Below are 24160 nucleotides of genomic sequence, written 5' to 3'. Positions count from 1 at the left end.
TTTCAAACGTGAATTTTTTTTCGCGTTTTTTTAATTGCGACTTGTTAAAGTGTTACAAATTTAAAATATATAGTTTATTGTAATTAATCAATGATCACTAAATGAGGAAGTTTCAGGGCAACGTTCGATAAAATTTTCATAGATGGCGCTAAATAACCCCACCACTAAAGATGAAAAATAATACCTGTATCTAAATGATTTATGCTTTAATGTTTAGGTCGTGTCAATCAATGACATAGATGAAGAGTAAGAGCTAACGTGCACTGCAATTTTCCTTACGTTATTCCCCACAAAATTTGTGAACTATAATAGAAGTAATTAATTAATTTCGCATCCGATTTAAATTTAAAAAATTAAACCATAGATCAGATAGATATAGGTATTATCTATTTTTTATCTTTAGTGTTGGGGTTATTTAGCGGCATCTATGAAAATTTTATCGAACGTTGCCCTGAAACTTCCTCATTGTAGTTTGTAGTGTTGTTTCTGGAACACACTGTATGTAAAGACTGTGGGGGTTGTGCGGGTGCGCGGGGCGTTCACTACTCGATCGCCATCTCGACCTGTCGCGTACTATACGTATAGTCCATATATTACGATTATTGATTGACTTTTACGAAGTGGGTTAATACGAAATTGGCAAGGAAAGTTCCAGCCCAGGTCCAATAAAAGACAATGGAGGCTTTCGCAATCAGAGGGCTAACCCAAATCGGATTGTCGCAAGGAATTCAGAAGTTTCAGGGCCGAAAGCCAATAAAACGTTAAGGGATTACGACGGGCCTGGATCTTTAGCCTTAGTATGAATTGACATGGCTCGACAAGACCTCTCGATTCGACTTCGATAGAATTGTAGTATCTATATGTACATCATAACGGTCGTCAGTGTCACGAGGGCAGTGGCGAGAACAAACGAATAGATTTAATTATACTATTTTATAAAGTAATAAATAAGTAAACTTAGAAAGGTTAAAAGAAAATTTAATAAATAAATAATTTTTTCGACACTCAACTTCGACCCCAATATATAAATATCAGGGGGTTTTCTGATTAAAAAAAACATCATAACGTCAGCGTAAAACAGGCTTAAAAGTCGATAAATTAGATACTTATATTATAGAACATTTTTTTTGTCTATAATTGACTTGTCTTTTCTAACTAATAACATTATAAATAATTAGTAGGTATCGATAGATTATAGATAGATAGATTTATTAATTTCCTTGGGACTTAGTCAAGTCGTATGCGGAAGGACAAATATGTATTTTTTTATTTAATGATTATTTATTATTTTACGAATTTACCATCGGGGCGCTGGTAGTATTTTGTTATATAAACTAGAGCCTTAAAACGAGCATGATATGGTATATTTTATTTTGACGTTGATTGTTTTGACACTCGAAATCTATCATCGTTGTCGAGATGTACAAACTTGTACTTAGCCTACTAGGCTATTGTGATTTGCCCAAACGGGATCGAAATCGGATTATAAACACTGATTAATTAAATTGCTCTTAACTATTTCGGCTTGGGTCAATACGATACCACAAGAATCCGATTTGCGGGGCTAGATAATATGGGTCTAAAAAATGCCCGTGGTCAAGACCTCTGGGTTTCGAATTTCGAAAGGTTGCTACCCACGGCCGGTTGATTAAAAAGAAAATAAATTTTCATAACGTAATATCGTGAAAATTCCGTAGAAATTCTTAGAACTCAGCAGAGAATCGCTTTCAGTGAAAATGGTTTTGATACCAAATCATACCTCAACCAATCACTACCCATATTATAAATGAGAGGGTGTTTGTTTGTTTATTTGTTTCTCCTTCAATCACGTCGAAAAGAAGCAACGGATCAAAATGATTTTTTGACTGGGTATAGTTGAAGGCATGGAGAGTAACTTAGGCTACATACCTACATACTTTCTATCCCGGAAGATCAAAAATTTTAATTTTTTAAAAACTTAAATCCACGCGAATGAAATCGCGGGCACCATTTAGTCCATACTAATATTATAAATGCGAAAGTGTGTCTGTCTGTCTGTCTGCTAGCTTTTCACGGCTCAACCGTTCAACAGATTTTGACGAAATTTGGTACAGAGATAGCTTACATCCCGGGGAAGGACATAGGCTACTTTTTATCCCGGAAAATTGAAGCGTTCCCACAGGATTTTTAAAAAGCTAAATCCACGCGGACGAAGTCGCGGGCATCATCTAGTTTATTATATTTTGCCTAATTGTAACCGGAAATAGAAGGGATTCCTAAGCAAGCATTTCAATAAATAGATAATTAACCAAAATGATTGATCTATTTGATCTTAAAAAACTCGTATATCATTTAGACATAGTCAGCCAATTAATGATCGATCCAAACACGTTCCGTGTTATCTCGCAATAACCACTAGACCTATATCGATAACGTTGCTAGTTTAATCGATAAAACAAAATCGATATTAGATAAGTTTAATATCCAACCGAGTAATAGAACCACGTGAAAACTAGAATTCATGAAATGAAATTTGATCAATCCATACTAATATTATAAATGTGAAAGTGTGTCTGTCTGTGTGTCTGCTAGGTTTTCAACCGCCTCCGCGTGGATTTTGGTTTTAAAAATCTTGTGGGAACTTTTTGATTTTCCACGATAAAAAGTAGCCTATGTCGCTTTCCAGGTCTTTAATACTAAACTTTACCTTAAGTACAGTCCACGTAACAATGTTTTCCATTATAGGCCGTAAACTTGCTAATTAAGGGCTATATTTGCGTAAAGTATACCCGGGCTTAGTGCGAAATAATATGCCCCGGAGCAATATTCTAATGAACGCATCTGCAAGTGATTGCTTCAAGTGGCGCTAGGTTAAAACGTTAGGTAACTTTAAGGCTTAGTGCACATTAGCATATTTCACAGAGTAACCTATACAACTAAATTGCTCTATGCCTTCTAAACAGTTTATTTGTTGTCGGTATTTGTGTTGTTAGAATATTCTAATGATTTTAGACAAAGATATTATAAAACCCCAAATAGGTAAAGCTCATAATATCCGTATTGTAAAAAGTGAAATAGAGATGAAAATTAAAAGGAAGGGAAAAGCATTTCACATGTAACAGTAATTAACACTACCTTCCAAGCTAATTCCCACAAAGTTATTGATCTTGATCATAATAATGTGTAGTAAACGATTTCTAATTGCGAAAAATGAAGAATCACATCGTATAGCTTTCTAGGTCCAGGGGTTTGGACTGGGCGGTTGATCGGAGTCAATCAGTGAGTGCGTCAGGAATTTTTCTGTATAGGAGTGAAGTCTATTTTTTTTATCCCAGAGAGACTAAAATGACAGCTAGAAATGTCAAACTTAAAAATAATGATACCAGCTTAACAAAAGTAGTGTGGTCCTCATGGTTCCGATTCGGATTAAAATCGTTAATGAAGTAATATTTTGTGCATAACGAGTAAAATAAACATACGAAATGTGAAATTACAGGATAAAAAAGTAAGTGCTACTTTATCCTAGTCACATATTATTTGAAACACTTAAATAATAATTCGTTACAAACAATGAATACCTAAGGAATTTTTCAATAGTAGGTATGTAAAACTTATAAAATAAGAAGCAACCCATACTCATTTCGTTTGAATTGGAATTATTTTCAACACATTTTCATGTCACATCTGACTAGAATACCTACAAATTTTTATCACCACATCACAAAGAACCTGTAAAAAACAGGGAACACACGAAACGTAATTTCTGCCTCCGGGATTAAAAAGGTCTTAGTCAGTGTATCCTAAGCTTAAAACTATCGAGTCCATATCTGCACGTGGCATAATTATGTAGATAATATAAACTCAATTAAGTTATAATACTATTCCCATTTTACGATTTAATTTTCATATAGGTACGCTTGGAATTTCCATATTTTTTATTTTCTTTTCCACTATTAAGAACTCGTTCGTTTTCTCTCATAGATTAATTATTGGTTTCGCTACGCTCTACTTTTCTCTTAAGCATATAACTTCTTTTAGCGTAGTTCAAAGTCTTTCGATTGAAAAAATATTGTTAGCATTAGATGAAACACGATTTAAAAATAACAATTTTAAAATGAATATGCTCCATAGGTATTATGTACTATATTTTCTTGTGAATAAATATCAATGTAAAATGTTAATTATTATTATTATGAAAAATATTTTTGTCGTTTGAAGTTTTTTCTTTTAATTTTTTAAATACTTTTGCGCCACCTGTACACCAAATAAATCATTTTAGCTATAATATTTTTAAATTAGTAAAGTAAAGTAATGAAAAGATAAAAGTTGCTTAGAGTTTTCCATAAAACTTGTGCAATACAAAATGGATTTATTAATTTCAACTGTTATTGAGGCCGATTCTCTTGTACACAATCTCTAAACTAAACTAAATTAACAGGTCTAAATCTAGTGCCATCCTTTTCCACTAGCAACATTATGAAAGGGCTAGCAATAGATTTAGACGTGTCATTTTAGTTAAGTTTAAAGATGGTGTTGTACCTTCAAGTCAAGAATAAATAGCAATCTTTTAGGCAAGCGCGCTCCATCATCACTTAACAGCAGGTCTAAATTTTTTTTTAAATAAAATAAATTTAGACAATGTTCAGGCATAAATAGATAAATCATCATAATCATCATCATCAACCGATAGACGTCCATTGCCGGACATAGGTCTCTTGTAGGGACTTCCACACGCCACGGTCTTGCGCCGCGTGAATCCAGCGGCTCTCTGCGACTCGTCTGATGTCGTCTGTCCACCTAGTGGGGGGTCTTTCAACACTGCGTCTTCCGGTGCGAGGTTGCCATTCCAGCACCTTGGGACCCCAACGTCTATTGCTTTTATGAACTATGTGCCCTGCCGATTGCCACTTCAGCTTCGCAACCCGTTGAGCTATGTCGGTTACTCTAGTTCTCCTACGGATCTCCTCATTTAAAATAGATAAATAAATTCTCTTTATTAAGCCAAGACTACAAATGAAATACAAAGAGATAGAGCACCATAGTCCTCGGCAGTAGTAGCTTAACGAGTCGTAATTCCCGAATCACGTGGTCCACTTATATCATTTTTATCGCACAGGCGGAGTGCTTTTTGTCACGCACTGTTAAACCAGTTTTTAAAAATTTATTTCGGTCAACTGACGGTTTATGGGGCAGAGAATTGTATTAAATACCGGAGCACTCACCGGCATGCAGGTTTCCTCACGAAGTTTTCCTTCACCGTTAAAGCAAGCGTGCCGGGGATCGAACCCCCGACCTCCGATTAGGAGGCAAACATTCTAACCTAGTGGTGCAGTTCATAGCTAAAGACTATCTGTTTACAGCTACAGACTTTCCTTACTAACTTATAATTCCAAAATTAAGAACAAAGTCTAGAAATTAGATCTGGTGACACCACCACGATCGACATATCGTTGCATTGCTTAATCAACACCAACATCTGCTACTGAGAATTTCTTGACAGAAAAACTTAACGTTTTTTTTCCTGACCCGTGATTCGAACCTGAAACCTCATGTTCCACAGCTGATAAATCTAGCTACTAAACCAACGAGGTAGTTTCGAATCTAAATATAGGTATAAAAGGAAAGGTGACTGACTGACTGACTGACTAACTGATCTATCAACGCACAGCTCAAGCTACTGGACGGATCGGGCTGAAATTTGGCATGCACTCGTCAAAACGCCGAAAAGTTAAAAGAGCGTGCCCGGATCCTACGAATAGGAGTCCGTCGAATTAACCACTAGGCCATCAACCTCTTGTATAGATATGGGTAGCAAAAACTTATCGCACTTCCGTGTCCCATTACGGAGTGACAAATAGACCATGTGTGGATGCACCTTTGCCCCGAGGGTGACGGGAACTAATGCTCTCCACATCTGCACAGAATCCAACTCAGAGCTGCCGACACGGGTAATAACATTTGATATATTATTTGACAACTTTAAATTTAGTCTAGCTTATGCTCGCGACTTCATCCGCAGGGGCTACACAAATTTCAAAACCCCTTAGGGGTTGAATTTTCAAAAATCCTTTCTTAGCGGATGCCTACGTCATAATAGCTATCTGCATGCCAAATTTCAGCCCGATCCGTCCCGTATTTTGAGCTGTGCGTTGATAGATCAGTCGGTTAGTCAGTTACCTTTTCCTTCTATATATTTAGATATAGTACAATTTATATATAAATATGTACACCTAAACTACGTAGAACGCCTAAAGGCATTTTGACATCGATTTCTCAAGAAGCGAGCACAATGGCGAGTTCTATTTGCCGAACAAACGCTTTGATTTGATCGATTCTCGGATCATGATTCCTTTGATTGTATTGTTTGCGAGTGTAGAATCGATTTACTTAACACATTGCGTGATTATCTCGAGACGTATTGAATGATGCGTTCACGCAATAGCTGACTTATGCCCTTTCGATTTAATCGTTTTGCAAGTAGGTATGCTTTACCTATTATCTACATTACGGGAGAGATCGGTAATACATTTAGTAATTATTGGTGTGATGAAGTTATGAGGTTATGTCAATTCAATGCAAAAAAATACGTCTATTCGTTACTATGGTGTGACGTGATTGAAGGACAAACCAGCAAACCAACAAACAACACACATTTTTGCATTTACAATATGGGTAGTGATTACTTAGTATGGATTATTTAACTTTTTTAAATGAGCTTATTAATACCGAAACGTATACGTACCACGAATACGGACGAAGCGATTTGCCTCCTCATTTCTAATTGGAACTGCTAAGGTTTGGAACACCCTTCCAGCATCAGTTTTCCCCTCCAATTATAAAATAAAATAATAAAAAAAACCTTTTTTATTCGAATAAACTTTTACAAGTACTTTCGAATAGTCGGATGCATCTACCACTGGTTCGGAATGCCTATAATATGGGTACCTTCAAGTCAAGAGTGTATAGGCATCTTTTAGACAAGCGCGCTCCATCTTAGGCTGCATCACCACTTGCCACCAGGTCTGATTGCAGCCAAGCGCTAGTCTATAATTAAATAAATAAAAAAGAAAAGAAACGAGGTTAAACAAGTAAAATAATACACAGTATAACGATGCCCACTGCTGTACACTGCACCCACTGCAATGCGGGTGCAACACGCGAGCAATTTGTACCTTTGTTGTACCTAATGACAGGGTGGATTCTACATAATACGTCAATGACCTCTGCTTATGCGAGTACCTACGCTGGACATGCTAATGCCGACCTGTTTGATTTTCGCCATTTTGGCGGCTGATAGCAGAAGTGAGCTCAAACTTCTGGACGGATCCGCTAAGAAAGGATTTTTGATTAAACCCCTAAGGGGGTAAAACAGGGATTTGAAATTTGTGTAGTCCACGCGGACGTTGTTGCGAGCATAAAACTCAAATAAGAACTAAACTACGTTTGTATGGTGCGAGTAACGGAGTGACCGCCGTTAAATACTTACAGTATTTCGATCGTCAATGGTTAACAAATAAACTATTAATAAACTTAAATCTAAAAAAAAAACAACATTAAATAAAACTAAAATAAATTAAATTAAATCTAAAACCTCATCGAGACCACCGCAGCGAGGCATTGTACCCAAGATGCTGGCATCATTACCCCTTTGGATGGCCAAACTAATTCTTTGACCAAGGTAGCTGCCAGCTCTCGGGTCCCCGGTTGACTCGATAACTCTTTTCGCAATTTCTTCAAAAAGAGCTCGAGGCCCCGGGCCCCACGGCCCTAAGGTCTCCACACCAAAAGGCGATTGTTGATTTGAACTAAGTTTTTTAATTTTTTAAGGGACAGCTGAAACTACCGGATGGATTGGGCTGAAATTCGGATGCAGATAGCTATTATGACTTAGGCATCCGCTAAGAAGGGATTTTTGAAAATTTAACCCCTAAGGGAGTAAAATAGGGGGTTGAAATTTATGTGGTCCACGCGGACGAAGTCGCGAGCATAAGCGAGTTGTAAAATAAATACTTAAATGTATAATGTTTAAAATAAAATGTACAACACATTTTTTATAGTTCCAGTAATCATTTCACATTAAAACGTCAGCTTTAGGTACATAATCCTTTGTGTTTAAGGCGTTTTCCCACTATCACGATATGTAAGGTCTCGCCTACTACATGCCATTGCCTTGGTTTGTAGCGACGCAGAGTCGCCTGTGGCTAAAGGCCTGGTCACACATAACGCGTGACGACAGCGACGAAGCGGTTTATCCAATACACATCACCCATTGTCCACTCTCAAACATAGGCTGTTGTAGAGCGTGCTACTACACCAAACCATGCTGCAGCCGTACATGGCGATGCCGACGCGCTTTGTGTGGATAAGGCCTTAAGTCTCATACGACTAAATAATTTAGTAATGTGCACGGTATGCAATTAGTGTACGGTTAATGTGACGTTTATGTCTCAGATAATAAAGTTCATTTTACAACGAATGGGATGTAAAGTTTAATTGGCATAATGTTTTCATGTCGCCGTACCATCAGGCTGGGTAATTTTACGAGCCATTTATCTGTAAGGTGGCAACATTGTAGTGTTTTATTGCGGATTTTAAAAATGGAATACAAAAAGTAAAATGGCTGCACATAACTATGGTTCGCCCCAAATTACTTCTTACCTTAGTTAGTAGTGAAGTAGCGTAGAGGGGGTGAGTCCGCACTGCGCGATTTTTCCCAAAGAAAATCTGTGACATGGACGTGAAGCATTTTTTCGCGAGTATGTGCGGTGTCATATACTTAACATACCTACTCATCAAATCAAATCATCGTCGGAAATCGTGATGACGATGACAAAAGCTAATTTAAAACTCACACCAACTTTTATCTATACTTTGCGTGTCTAAAATCTAAATATATAAAAGGAAAAGGTGTCTGACTGACTGACTGATCTATCAACGCACAGCTCAAACCACTGGATGGATCGGGCTGTTTGGCATGCAGATAGCTACTATGACGTACGCATCCGCTAAGAAAGGATTGTTGTAAAATTCAACCCTAAGGGGGTGAAATACCGGTTTGAAATTTGTGTAGTCCACGCGGACGAAGTCGCTTAAGTTAGTAAGTATATTAAAATAAAATTAAACGTGCCTAAAATATTCTTTCAAGGAACAATTGCTAAAGAAATTCATAGAAAATTATTCTTAGAAAATGTATTTAGCGTCGATCATCCGATTTCCCGTCACTGCCCATCCTAAAACAATATTATGTTGGAAAATATATTAATGACCAGATTTGCTTGGTTTGTACAAAACTCGGGAAACCTTTGTTCTCTTAATGCAATCTCGACGAGTATTAGTTTAGAGTCCATTCAGGAGAGTGTTCGACCGTTTTTACCCGTTGAGCTATTGAGGCTCTACGGGTAAAGGAGTGGACTGAAAACCGAAAGGTCGACGGTTCAAACCCCGCCCGTTGCACTATTGTCGTACCTACTCCTAGCACAAGCCTGACGCTTAGTTGGAGAGGAAAGGGGAATATTAGTCATTTAACATGGCTAATATTCTTTAAAAAAAAAGGTACTGGAAAGTGGGTGGATAAGGAAGGCTGAGGACCGTGAGTGGTGGCGCGCTCTTGGTAGCCAAGTCCAGTAGACGCAAACAGGCTGATTGATTGATTATTTAAATAGCCATGATAGCCTAGCGGAAGCGGTTAAGACGTCCGCCTACACTTCGGAAAGTCGGGGGTTCGATACCAGGCACGCAATTCTGACTGTTTGAGAGCTATGTGCGTTTTAAGCATTTATAAATCACTTGCTTTGACGGTGAAGGAAAACATCGTGAGGAAACCTGCACGCTTTAGATTTCTCCATAATTTCCTCAAAGGTGTGTGAAGTATGCCAATCGGCACTTAGCCACCAGTCTCTTAGTTTTGATATTTTTTTCTTTTGTTGATGTGCGTAAATCAAATGGCCTTTTACATTGACTTATATTATGTTTATTACTTCATATGAACAGGGTTATTGAACAAACAAAGTGGCACCGACTCATTGGTGCTTATGCACCAATGCAACCTCAGTGACGTCTGGATTTCAAACGGGTCGTTTATTAGTACCTGTCTAAGAGGTGGCGCTGATTTATTTGGTTTCTAAACCATGAAAAATTGTGTTCGCTTCTTCTTCTTCTATCTCTGGGCTGGTTTCCGCACTTAAACGTTTCCGTCTGTTGTGCGTGTATTGCCCCTCCCCGCTGAAGTTTTTTGTTCGCTTGACCATAATATCTTGTCATTTATTTCGAGGGGCCTTTTATTAAAATTTCACTTTATCTTTTTCTTTTGACTAATTAAACGGTAAAATATTAACGTCAAAACGTCAAAGAAGTAAGGTAGGTACGTCAATAAAAGTCTAACAAAACTTTGATACAAACAGTCCATTAATTTCCTTTGTCTCGGCATGAATCTAAATTAAAATCAAATTCATTAACGTTATTCATTGTATATTTAATATTGAAACTTCTTAACTACCGACAGCGGCTATCAGGATAAAATTTAACGTAATTTTAAGCAAATCCCAATTTTAATTAATACACGCTATATTGATCCTTAATGCCGAATGCATAATAGGGAAATTCCTGTGAAAGGATAAATGCAATAGGTACACAAATTATAACCTTACTGAATACAAATGTGGCTAAATAATTGGATAGCAAATAGAACTAATATGTATTCGTTATTTGAACGTGTTAATTAATTGATGATGTAAGAGGTTATGTTTTAGAATTAGGAATGTACAATTTAAATATTGGTATTTCTTCCATAATTTGCTGTTTAAGGTACCTACGATATTTTGTTTCAGTTAGAAAAAAACTCTTATTCTTTATTTAAACTTGTTTTATATTACACTATTTTTTCTTCTTTTACATTCATCTTCTTTGGTTCAAAAACCGGCCAAGTGCGAGTCAAGCTCGCGCAATGAGGGTTCCGTACTACAGTCGTATTTATTCGACATTTTGCACGATAATTCAAAAACTATGATGCATAAAAATAAATAAAAATCTGTTTTAGAACGTACAGGTGAAGACCTTTCATAATTATGATATCCCACTTGATATAGGCACTCACTTCGAAAGTTGAAAATACTAATTATTTTATTAGTTCATGACCACAATTTTTTTTATGTGATCTAACCCTAAATTCGCGGTTCTCAGATTTTTCCCCAAATGTCAGCTATAAAACCTACCTACCTGCCAAATTTCATGATTCTAAGTCAACGGGAAGTACCCTGTAGGTTTCTTGACAGACAGACGGACAGACAGACAGACAGACAACAAAGTGATCCTGTAAGGATTCCGTTTTTCCTTTTGAGGTACGGAACCCTAAAAAGGAACATTAAAATGCGCGGTATCCACAATAGCGGAACAAAGGGAGATGTGTTTGGCAGACGAATCAGATTATTGACATTATCAGATCACTAGATTACGTGAAAATATTAGCACGTCATCTATTAAATTAATTAGATTGGTAGATACCATTGTGGGGTTGGTAGATTTAACAAACAAAGTCAGGTGGGAGACTCTGGCCATGCCTAGTTACTATCCTGCGGGCAAAGCCATGCCGCCAAGCGATTTAGCGTTCCGGTACCGCGTAGAAAGCGATAAGGTGTTTAATAAAAACTGCCATACACCTTTCAAGTTAGATCGCTTCCATCTTAGACTGCATCATCACTTACCACCAGGTGAGTCAGTCAAGGTCTAACTAGTAATGAAATAAAATAAAAAAACAGTTATGTTACATTGACGTCACAATACCAAGAATTCGTTGTTTCTTCAATGTTCTACTTGAATCATGTTTATAATAATTTATAATAGTCGAACGATAATGTTTTAAAAATATTTAATTTTACATTAATTAAAATGTGTGCGTGCTACGAGATCGCGTGTTAAAAATAATCAGTAAACTTAAATTACATAGGTTGTTGAAATATTGGAAAAGTTTTCAAAATATGTCGCCAACTTCCGTAATTAGTATGCGTCATTTTGCAGTTATTTACTTTCTATTGTTTAATGGAATTAAAGCCGACTTGTATCCGAAAAAGCGATAATACCCTAGTCAAGTGTTTCCCAAACATGGTTCTGCCATGGCCCGGTAATTTTCACACTGCTTCTTCGTGACCCACTTAGCACACTTTTAAACCATTAGGTAAAATACCCCTTACGAATATTTACGACGTGTCGATAGAAATGTAGGTAATATTTTTAAAACAAGGCAGGTATGTGGCGACCCGGTATTTTAATTTGATGGCCCAGTACTGGGTCGCGACCCAGCAAATGGGAAACGCTGCCCTAGTGGTTAAGACCGTTCTCCTATTCAAGGGTAGTGCCGAGGACCTTGCCCTGCATGGCAAAGCGCTCAATAGATTCATTCTCACGCTGCGTTGGAAGACGCGTGGGAAGAACTTCAGCATCTGACTGTACTGACGCCAAAAGACGTTGTTGAATGCCGAGTTTCGAGAGAGGCGAGAGGATTAAGAGACATTGGTATGAAATTCGGTCCATGCGACTCCTAGCATTCGCCTCCAGCGCCACATCTGCAAAGCATCAATCTTCTTTTCGACTGTATTCGCAAAGTCCACGTCTCCGCAGCGTATAAAAATATGGAAAATAATGACGTATCATTTATCAATATCGGTAGAGCTTTTCAGCAGTTACAAGCGTATATAGGAACGGACATACATACATACAGGCCAAACACATAACTTTCCTTTGGGCTTCGCCGCAGTTGGGTAAAAAATAAGTGTTTCAACGAGCCGTATTTTCGTAGCTTTTGTTGTTTTGTTCTTCCATATTAAGGCAGTTTAGAGATTATGTATTCCCGTATTACCGGGAATCGAACCCTCCCACTTATAAAACCATAGGCGCTCACCACTGCACCAGAACGTCAGTAACTTTAAGTAGCATGGCTTCTACGTAATCGTTAAAACTTAAAAGCTTTAAGGGTGTACCCGTCACTCCAGCCAATATCCGCTCGATCAGCTGTTAGGAAGCAGCTGGCAGCACCGTCCGCCATTTTTTTAATATATATTTTTATTTAATCGAATGACTAACGATTTTTTCGATACGGTCTTGAATGATTTGTTTCGTTTTTTTTTTAACGATACATCGTCCCAATTTATTTTGGATGGCAAATGTGCTACCGTTATGTACCTATGTTACTATTAAAAAAAACATTACTATAGGCCGTTACCGTAATGGGTTTTGCATCTGTGCATTTGTTATATTTCAATGCAGATGCATAATAATAAAATTGTTCGTAGAGATGTGACGTGCATCTACACATATAAAAAGTAGTTAAATACGAGTCAGACTCGCGCACCGAGGGTTCCGTACACAGTCGTATATTTTCGACATTTTGCACGATAAATCAAAAACTATTATGCATTTCAAAAAAACTGTTTAAGAATGTGCAGATGAAGCCCTCTCATATCCTAATACCCCACTTAATATAGTGATCTTACTTTGCAAATTGAAAATACTAATTATTTGTTCATGAACATATTTAAATTTTTTTGTCCTCCTCTTGGACTACACAAATTCCAAACCCCTATTTTACCCCCTTTAGGGGTTGAATTTTCAAAAATCCATTAGCGGATGTCTAAGTCATAATAACCCAGCCCGATCCGTCCAGTAGTTTTAGCTGCGCGTTGATAGATATCTGTCAGCCAGTGGGCGCCTTTTACTAATTATAATATGTATATTATATATAATATTTAATATACCGTCGTGTTGTCGTCGGATAAGAGACCTACGACCAGCTGCGATTTAATTCTAACACAAGCTAAAATTTCTGATGCCTAAAATAAAAAATAAAATAGTGTGTTCAGACAAATTCACAAGACTACACTTTTCTCCCTTTGGCTTATTTACCCGTCTCTGTCTATTAATTTACCTTTCCCCCTACCCTCTAATGAGTTCTTTCTGTTGCGTTTTTTGTTCGCTAATCATTTTCACAACTAATTAAGCTGTCAAGGAAGGAAGCCGATGTAAGAATTATGGTTCGTTATCAATTTTACACGCACTACGAAAATTCAACATGGTATTTTTACAACAGTATTAAGAAACAGTAAAATTACCTATTCAATATACCTACAGGATTTATAAATATAAATATAGATATTAGATAGAATATACAAATAATCTAGAATAGAACAAATTATTATTTTGACATATCGTTTCTTTTTTTTTAAAGTTTACTTAAAAAATCTTTCTTAGGTTGAAATCTCTATAGAAATATATTGTAAACTAACTTTGCTCAGACTTAAGTAAAATCTGAGCATGTCTGTGACATATCTTAAGAGCAAAGTCAAAGTACAGCTCTATAGATCTCAGCCTTAATCTGAGAGATTATCCTAAGCAATGAATTTTACTTTATTGGGAAGACCAACAACTTATTAAACTACACACTACACTACATTATGATAGATTAATTGCCTTTCCTAAATAGGAGAGGCAAAGACAAACTTCTTCAATTCTATTTTATTTTCACCTTATTCGAAAAGGAGGTTCAAATTGTAAATATATAAAAGGAAAAGGTGACTCACTGACTGACTGACTGATCAATCTACACACAGCTTAAAATACTAGACGGATCGGTCTAAAATTAGGCATGCAGATAGCTGTTATGACGTAGGCATCCGCTAAGAAAGGATTTTTGAAAATTCAATCCCTAAGGGGGTAAAATAGGGCTTTGAAAAATGGTTAGGCCACGCGGACGAAGTCGCGAGCATAAGCTAGTTAAATGATAAAATCTAATAGAATCTGTTTAATTATTGTCTTTATCAAATTATGAAATCTTACATAACTAAATAATTAGATAACATCTACATATTTTCAAGGCCTACGCAGTAAGAAAATTATACGAAAAATTAATTTAATATTATCAAAATGTTTGATGGACTCAGTAATTTCTTATAGAAAGTCTTAAGAGTGAGTTTCTTAAAAGTCACCTTAATTAGTCATTTGATTAATTAGTTAGAAGTTTTGTTGAGGAGTTTAATATTTAAGTTTGTATGTTTTATTTTAATATTTTTAAGTACTTTTAATTTAGATTTAAGTTTATTTAATAGAATTGTGTTAATACCCATCAAGATATTATTGGATTTCGGAGAAGAATCTCAAGACAATTAAAATGTGTTATTAACTGATTAGTCCGGTATTATAACTAAGTATAGGTTATGAATTATTATCAATGTTTAATATTTAATATTTAAATTAATAAAATTAAATAGGAATAAGATAATGTTTTTTTGAACTTCTGAGGCTGAGTAGTACCTATTTATGTACCTCATTACTAACAAAATATACCGAGTTTCACAAAATACAACAAACTTTTTCAAAAATAAAAATACACGGGTACATATATCCATACTAATTAGTCTAATACTCTTATGTATCCACCACTGTTGAAAATCAATTTTATTGTTCCCTAGCTTATGTTCGCGACTTTGTTCGAGAGGACTATACAAATTTTAAACCCCTATTTTACCCCTTAGGAGTTGAATTTTCAAAACCCTTTCTAAGCGGATATCTACGTCATGATAGCTATCTGCATGCCGAATTTCAACCCGATCCGTCCAGTAGTATGAGCTGTGCGATGATAGATAGATCCGTCAGTCAGTCACTCGCTCAATCAGTCAACTTTCCTTTTATATATTTAGACTATCTATCACCCGTGGCTTCGCTCCAAGAAATCATACTTATTCCTTGTCTACATTTTAAAGGGAACCTCTTTGCGCAACTTTCTAGGGCAAAAGATTTGGCATTGAAGAGCCAGTCAGTCAGTCAGTTTTCTTTTTAAATACTTACATTTTTATCTTGCATGTTTTACAATTACAAAAATTGTCTAAAATTACAAATCTTAATTAATTTAAAATTATTAACTTTTGCTTAACATCCCAACTTAGAAATTTGATTAATTTACTAACTGTGAAAGAAGGTAAACTCTCTACAATTTTGTACGCGTAAATTATATTAAAGGTAACTAGAACTAGAAAAGTTATTTTCGACTATAGGACTGAGATTTATAAAGCGTATTGTGACTATGTCCAGACTTTACTTCGAGTTAAAATGAGACAGATTTATGCCTTTGACAGAGATCTGGCTCGATCAAATTTTTTAAAAACTCTTATCTCCCATACAACAAACGTGATTTTTTCGCCGTTTTTATAGATAACAAGCTTATGCCCGCGACTTCGTCCGCGTGGAATTAGGTTTTTAAAAATTCCGTGGGAACTCTTTTATTTTCCGGGATAAAAAGTAGCCTATGTCACTCTGCAGGTCTTTATCTATAACCATGCAAAAAATCACGTCAATCCGTTGCACCGTTGCGACGTGATTGAAGGAAAAACCAATAAACCAACAAACCAACACACTTTCGCATTTATAATAAGGGTACTGATGGTACGGAACCCTTAGTGAGCGAGTCCGACTCGCACTTGGCTGGTTTTATATGAAAGTCAGTTAAAAAGGCGCCTTTACACGTTCCGTTGTTACTATAAGCTTTTGTATGCGCTCCGTGTAAAAAAAGTATTTAAAAAATTCCAACAAAAGTTATAAAACCTTGCAAAAAAGCTTACGTATTCAAACATTAAAAAAAGAGACCGCCAAACTGATTCAAATGAATTGGAATAATAAAAAATTTATTTCCCTCTGGCTTTTTAATAACTCAAGTCTTTCAATAGGAGGCTATTTGGAAAAGGTTGTAAAATATATAAAGCCTTTTATAAGGGTGGCAAATTGTGCGGAATGGAAATATACCCGGATACGGAATAATCTACCACCTTACAAAGATTAGAGGAAAAAAAAAATAATTTTAATTTACTTTACTTGATCTATCTACCTAGTAAAGAATAGAAGCTAGCCGTCGACTCCCTTGTAATGTATATGAGGTGTTATAAATGAAATTTGCTAGATGTTAGGCAAAATTGTTTTTAATGTAACTTTTACCGGGGTCGCTTATTTATACTTAGTTATTCTAGCTTAATGCCAAGACTTAATTTAGATACATTAGAATGCCTTAGGTAGATAGTACATAAAATCTATGTTTTAAATTTAAGATGCCATTGGCATGGAATAGACAATGACACAGTAAAATTCATAAAATTGTTTCAAAATAAAAGCTCAGTAGTAAAGACAGGGTTCTTACTGTACACATACACTAAGAAGGTTCACTAAACTGTTGCAGGATACAAACATTGCTTACTTGTAGGTGCGAAGACTGCAAGGTAGCTGGACGGCATCGGCCAAGATCCAAAACTCAATTTATTTGATTCTTCACAACCGAAATGTTTCATTACAAAGATTTTCACCAAGTCTTATCCATAGAAATTAAGTTGTCAACGTGAATGTGCAAAAGAAATAAATACGAAAACCGAAAACGCAAACGGAAAACTAAAACGGAAAACTGAAGCTAAACGTAAAACGTAAACGTAAACGTAAACGTAAACTTAAAAACGTAAACCCTGTAACAAAGAAAAACAAGATTATAATTTGTGCTGTGTGAAAATTTCGACACGTGGAATTTTCCCGATCAAACACAACTCACCTATTGAACTCCTGGCCACCAATGGTTTTCAGAAGTCCACCCACAACCCATTATCCTCATTTATTTGGGAAGATAAAATAACTGGAACTGGAATGAAATCATAAAATTAGGATTTTCTCTAACCAAACCGCCATTTTGTCGAATCCACATTCCTTGATTTTTCACTCACCATAATTGATGAAACATTGAAATACGTTAGGATGACTAAATTTTATACTATTGTATTTTTCCAGGCGAAGCCATGGGCGAAAAGAGTGAGATTTTCCTGGAACGAAAAAAATTCGTCTTCACATGTTGACTCCAGGAAAATTCTAAATCTCACCTATCGGTGTTGCCAGACGCAACCCGAGTGTCGCCGCTCTCAATTAGATTGATCATGAAGCCAATTCATTTTTGAATATTTGCGGAACCTAAGGATATATTATAAGAACCGTTTTGTTAATGACTTAACAATAAACAAATGATATTATGGTTTTATTTAATTATTTTGTTTTATTTTTACGACAATTGACAACGAAGCAAACGCCATCTATTGTGGCTCGAATGAACTCTGAACATCGACCCATGCGTAGTTCTGCACCTTGATGCTAGGTGGCACCAACATACTTTGAACAAAATAGATTTTTATTAAAAGCGAAACGCTAATTAGTAGTTCAAAATTTACAACGTCACAATACTTCCCCTCCTACGAAAAGGTTCAACAGGTTGAACCACGCTGCCCTCAGCGTCATCCAACAACTACTAACAATTTGCCTGAAACAAACAAACAAAAAAAAAACAGAAGTTACGCGTGAACGCACATCTACTACTAACAAGGAAAATTGTCTAGCAAAATAAATATACTGAAAACAGTGTAAGGTTTTATACATTATACTTAACTACACAACCCTAACTTCTAAAAAGAATATATACAAAAAAACTTCATGGTGTCTAAGACACTTGAGTGGAAACATCTTGGCATCATTCTTCAGCTGACTGATAGAATGCGTCTAGGCCTACGGTGGTTCACTCTTTTAAACTACCATCTTAATATTTGTTACTCAACAAATACGGAAAACTGGTTGTGAACGGGTCCATCTGATATGGCAACCGTTCTCTATCCCATTCGGAAAAATAAAACCGAATCAAAATCGGAATATGAGAAAAAAAACGAAATAACTCTCCTAGAAAATAGATCTCGGAACAGAATCGGAAAAATAACAGAAATGATCCATTATCTAGAAGAAAAACGAAAACAAAACACAAAACCCCCCCTTTTCGTTATCCCCAAAGTACGATATTTGCATTTTTACTTTCTCAACCGGTTGGTCTACCACAAGCATTCCAATCATCACATATTCATCCCTACATACATCCACTACATTCCTCCTCAACTGAACCATGGTAATGTAACTGTTAACTCAGAACATCACTACACTCATACAAATTCCTAATTGAATATTGATAACTTAAATATTCAAACAGTTTAGACCAAACTAAGTAATGGCAAATATCTACTTCTTAATATCCTTAATATGCCAAGTGCCTATTGGGTGGTTGTCAGCTACTCTAACTAGTTCGTAAACCAAAGGTGACAAAACCTTGACAACCCTGCACTTTTCATACTTAGGTGCCAGCTTAGCTGCGAAAAAATTTGTAGCGTCGCTTTGTGGATAGGTCTTTTTCCACACTATATCCCCAACAGAATAGCTTGCAGACCTACGCCTTAAGTTGTAATGCGTTGCATACTCTGCATGAGCCTGAAACAAATTTCTCCTAACCTGACCAAATATGTCCTCCAAAGTTCCAAACTTTCCTGCGTATTCCTCCCTTGGAATTCCGGCCTCGTACTCCTTATCCGTGTCCTTATAGAAGGAACCATTTAAAACCGGTTCTCTAGCGTGGACAAGGAAGAACGGGGAGAATCCAGTGGATTCATTAACCGCACTGTTTATGGCGAACTGGACCTTGTACAGGTTTTCGTCCCAGGACCTGTGGTTATCTTTCACAAAAGCGGCTACAGCAGTCATAACAACCTTATTGTACCTCTCAACAAGGTTAACTTGCGGAGTGTACAGTGGTGTGTAGTGTAATTTCGGAATATTATAACGCTTAATGAGATTACGGAATTCAGATCCTGTAAATTGGGACCCATTGTCCACAATCACAGTCTCTGGAACACTATGGTTCAAAAATACAAAATTCTCTAGCGCTTTAACAACAGCGGCACCTGTGGCACGCCGTAACGGAAACAACATTGTATATTTCGAAAAACAACACGTCACCACAAAAAGAAATGTAAATCCTGATTTAGACCTAGGCAAAGGTCCGACTAAATCAGCCGAAATGACCTGAAAAGGTCTCTCGCAGACTTTAGGCTTCCCTAGCAGACCTGGAGTGGCTGATGTCGTGTGTTTATACGCAGAGCAAGTATCACAATTCTTAACGTACTCAACCACGTCCTTATACATACCACGCCAAAAATATCTGAGGGATAATCTGCGATGAGTTTTGAACACACCGAAATGACCTGCAGTTGCATCTGCATGGTTTTGTTGCATAATTCTAAGGATGTCGTTCTTGTGGACTACCTCTTTCCAGTCGAACTCACTGAGAAGCTGGTATTTACATTTACTGTAACGATATAGTTTATCGTTCAAAATACAAAAATTCGGAAAATTTGCTGGATTGATTTTACAGCCATTAAATGTTTTGTCATACCAGTCATCTACCAAAACTTGTTGACTAGAGTTATCATTACGATCACCAACTACATCTACGTGTATGAGTCTCGACAAGGTATCCGGAACTACATTATCACAACCCTTCCTATGTTCGATAACAAAATTATACTGTGATAATCTACAACCCCACCTGGCGAGTCGTCCTGAGGGATTTTCTAAATTTAAGAACCACTTTAGGGATGCATGGTCTGTGATAATTGTGACTGGCTTGGAACCAAAATAAGCCTGAAATTTCTCCACTGCAAAAATCACAGCTAGAGCCTCGCGTTCCGTCGCGCTGTAATTCCTTTCGTTTTTATTTAGGCTCCTACTGACATACGCAATGGGATGATCGCAACCATCGGTTTCTTGCGTTAGCATACCGCCAACACCATATGCAGAAGCATCACAATGTATTTTGAATGGTTTTTCAAAATTCGGTACCGCAAGAACAGGTGCGGTTACCAACGCATTCTTCAATGTATTAAATGCTACCTCTGCCTGTTCGCTCCACTCAAATTTAGGTGCGTTCTTTCCTTTACTCGTTAGTCTATTGAGTGGTGCAGCGATGGTTGAAAAATTCCTAATAAAGCGCCTGTACCAAGAACAAGTGCCTAGGAAAATCTTTACCTCCTGTGCAGTTTTTGGGGTCGGAAAGTTCAAAACTGCGGCAACTTTTCCAGGATCTGTGCGTAAACCAAATTCATCCACTATATACCCTAAATATTTCAAAGAGTTTCTAAAAAAATTACATTTATCAAAATTTATGGATAGTTGAGCCATTTTTAGTTTATCCAGAACTCTGTTTAATAAAATTAAATGGGTTTCAAAATCAGCAGAACAAATAACAATATCATCTATATAACAAAATACTATTCCATTTTCAATATCACTACAAAAATTTTGATTAAATAACTGGTCCATTAACCTCTGCTGTCGTGCTGGTGCACCGCATAGGCCAAACGGCATGACTTTAAATTTGAATAACCCTCTACCAGGAACTGTAAAACTGGTTTTTTCCTGAGAGTCGTTAGCTACGGAATTTGCCAGAAACTTGAACTTAAATCAATCGATGATAAAAACCTTGCCTCTTTCAAGCTATCTAGAATTTGTGGAATGTACGGTATTGAGTATGAATCCCCCTTTGTCACTGAATTTAATTTCCTGCAATCTAGGCAAAATCTCCAGTCTCCATTTGCCTTTTTCACTAAAATTGCTGGGTTATTCCAAGGGCTTTCACTCGGAGTAACTACGTCCATTTCCAGCATCCTATCTAACTCTTTACTTAAAGCTTCCTTCTTTTCGGGAGAAAGTGGATATTGTTTTATTTTTATTGGCAAGGCATCACCGGTGTCAATAACATGTTCAATTAATTTTGTTCTACCCAATCCAATTTTCGTTGAAGAAATATCTAAAAATTTATTTACTACAGATTGGGCTAATTCTTTCTGTTGAGATGATAAGTTTTCAAAAGAAGTGATGGTATGAATTTGTTCATTATCAATCGCACAAATATTGTAAAATTGAGAAGGTGCCTTAATTAATTCTAAATTATCAAAAATGCCAGGGGCTAACTGAAATGTTTTCCAAAAGTCACAACCAAAAATAACATCCGCTATTATAGAGGGTACTATAAAAAATTTTATTATGTGAGTTACGGAATTATAAGTAATCGGAATAAACATATAACCCATGCAATCAAGTTTGTCTCCATTTGCCACTGAAAATGTGGTATCAATACTGCTATGCAGTTTATAACCGAATCTCAAAAAAACCTTGTGCGCCTGGTTACCCAAAATTGACGCGCAAGCACCGGAATCTAGTAAACCTGTAATCTCAAACCCGTCAACAAAAACCTTTAAATGTGGCCTAAAGTCTCGTTTATCCACTGAATACAGAACTGTGTCAGGTAAAAGGGATGTTTTGTTGTTAATGACCAAGTTCTTTACTTGTGTCTCTGCACAGTTCTTACTAATTAGTTTTTTGAATTTTTGTCCGGAGCGGGTTTACTAATCGCCTTTTTACTACAACTTGGACATGTCTTTACTGTAAAGTTCTGACGTCCACACGAAAAACATCTAATAAATTTCGGAACTGTCCTGCAAAATTTAAAGGAATGGTTACCCTTGCCGCACTTGTAACATAGTTGTTTATTTGTTTTCGTAAAATCAGTGCCTTTACTTGTATCAACCTTAGGTGCAGGTGTGACTGAAAGTGTGTTTATCTGTTTTGTCACTTGTTTGTAAGCAAACTCTGAACTTAAAGTTGCCTTACTGTTAGTAGGCTCAGAAAATAAGGCGGAACGCTGCCTCGCAGCCTCTAGTTTGCGACACTTTTCCTTCAACATTGCGACAGACTTAATGTCAACAAGAGCTAATTGTTCTGAGTAAAAAGGGCGAATATTATGTAATAAAATTTGTAACTTTTGTTCATCGGAAAGTGGTGTTGACAACCTTGAAAACATGCAAAACATTACAGCGAAATAGATAGACACAGGTTCTTCAGAGCCTTGTGTTCTTGCTCGAATTTCACCTAGCAACCTGTAGTCATAATCTACTGCATCAAATTCCTCTAAAAATAAAGTTTTCAATTCTGACCAAGACGAAACTTGACATTTGTTGCCTCTGTACCATAACAATGCTCGGCCTGTAAAAAGATGAAATGCAGAAACAAATAATTTTCCATCTGAAACGCCATAAGATCTTTTATATTCCTCAACGCGTTCGATGAAACTGCGCGGATCACCCTGTCCGTTGAAATGTAACTTCCACTTGGCAACATTTTTATCACCAGTGCAGTCAACGGCGGTACTCTCGGAATCCAGTGATTCGTCGTGAGACGACTCATTGTCAGCATCTAATCTGGAAATCAAACTCTGCAACTTTGTATGTAATTCACTCTTCCTACTTATTAAGCTGAGTTCGGAACACTGTATTCTCAAAATTCTAAAGTACAAATGTGAAGCTAAAGCTTTAGACCTACAGAGGGCATGTCTATCTTTAGTGTCAGAACACTTTTTTAATAAATCTTCTAAGTCTTGAAGTTTTTTAGTAATAACCCCTAACTCACTTTCAGAAGAGAAATCTGTCTCTAAAATTGATTCAGAAGGAATTTCCTGAATTAATTGTTTTAACTGTTTCTTTAAACCTAGCACTGTAGGTGCTGGAGTTTCGGAACGAATGGATACCTCATAACACAATTCGTCCTTCAAAAGTGAATGAAACTGGGCAAAAGTCTGTTCCATTGTGTTAAGTCAAAACACATTTAACAAAATATCGAGCTTGTGTAACTGTCTATGTTTAGCCTTATACCAATTGGTTAAACACAAACACAAAAGAAGTTATTTAAACTATTAAATATACACAAGCAAAATACACAACAAAAACAATATTCTTAAGTCTATCCTAACTATTTTATCAATTATGTTCCTATTCCAAAATATTGTTAATAATACAAGCACATATTATTACTATAGTAAACAAAATATAACAAAATAAAACTTCCCAAAATTGAATAAATGATTGTAAGGTGCAGTATCACCTTTATGAGTACACAGTGTGTTACAACCTTTACAATTACAAAAGTAAACAGGCAACAAAGTTGCAATGAACTCTGAATAGCATATTATCTTTAAAAAAAACAAAGAGATTGTGCAATGGTTTGATGACTGTTACTTTACACTTTTAACACATAACCTAAAATACAACAAAATCTGTTTCTAAATGTCACTTTAAACTACCAGCATTCACTTAAACTTAACATGTTTTGTGTGTGAAGTAGCTTTTATCATAACCTTAACACAGCTCTAAACAAAATTTCAACAAAATAATGAAGTATCAAGTCACTGAAAAAAAATTGTTCATAACTTCCTACTTGAACTTAATGTAATCTCTGAATATAGTTTATATAT

General features: G+C 36.3%; 2 protein-coding genes across 10 annotated transcripts in view; one reads left to right on the top strand and one right to left on the bottom strand.

The window, feature by feature from the left end:
* LOC117992689 (uncharacterized) overlaps window positions 1–24160 on the bottom strand; it is a 342159-nt gene that overhangs the window by 55094 nt on the left and 262905 nt on the right. The gene's annotated exons all lie outside the window — the stretch shown is intronic.
* Window positions 1–24160, top strand: part of brat (brain tumor) — a 545260-nt gene that overhangs the window by 497219 nt on the left and 23881 nt on the right. The gene's annotated exons all lie outside the window — the stretch shown is intronic.

This window comes from Maniola hyperantus, chromosome 22, assembly GCF_902806685.2.
Source record: "Maniola hyperantus chromosome 22, iAphHyp1.2, whole genome shotgun sequence".
NCBI lineage: Eukaryota > Metazoa > Arthropoda > Insecta > Lepidoptera > Nymphalidae > Maniola > Maniola hyperantus.
The sequence above is the reverse complement of the archived record's forward strand: the minus strand, read 5'-3'. Positions and strand labels throughout refer to the sequence as shown.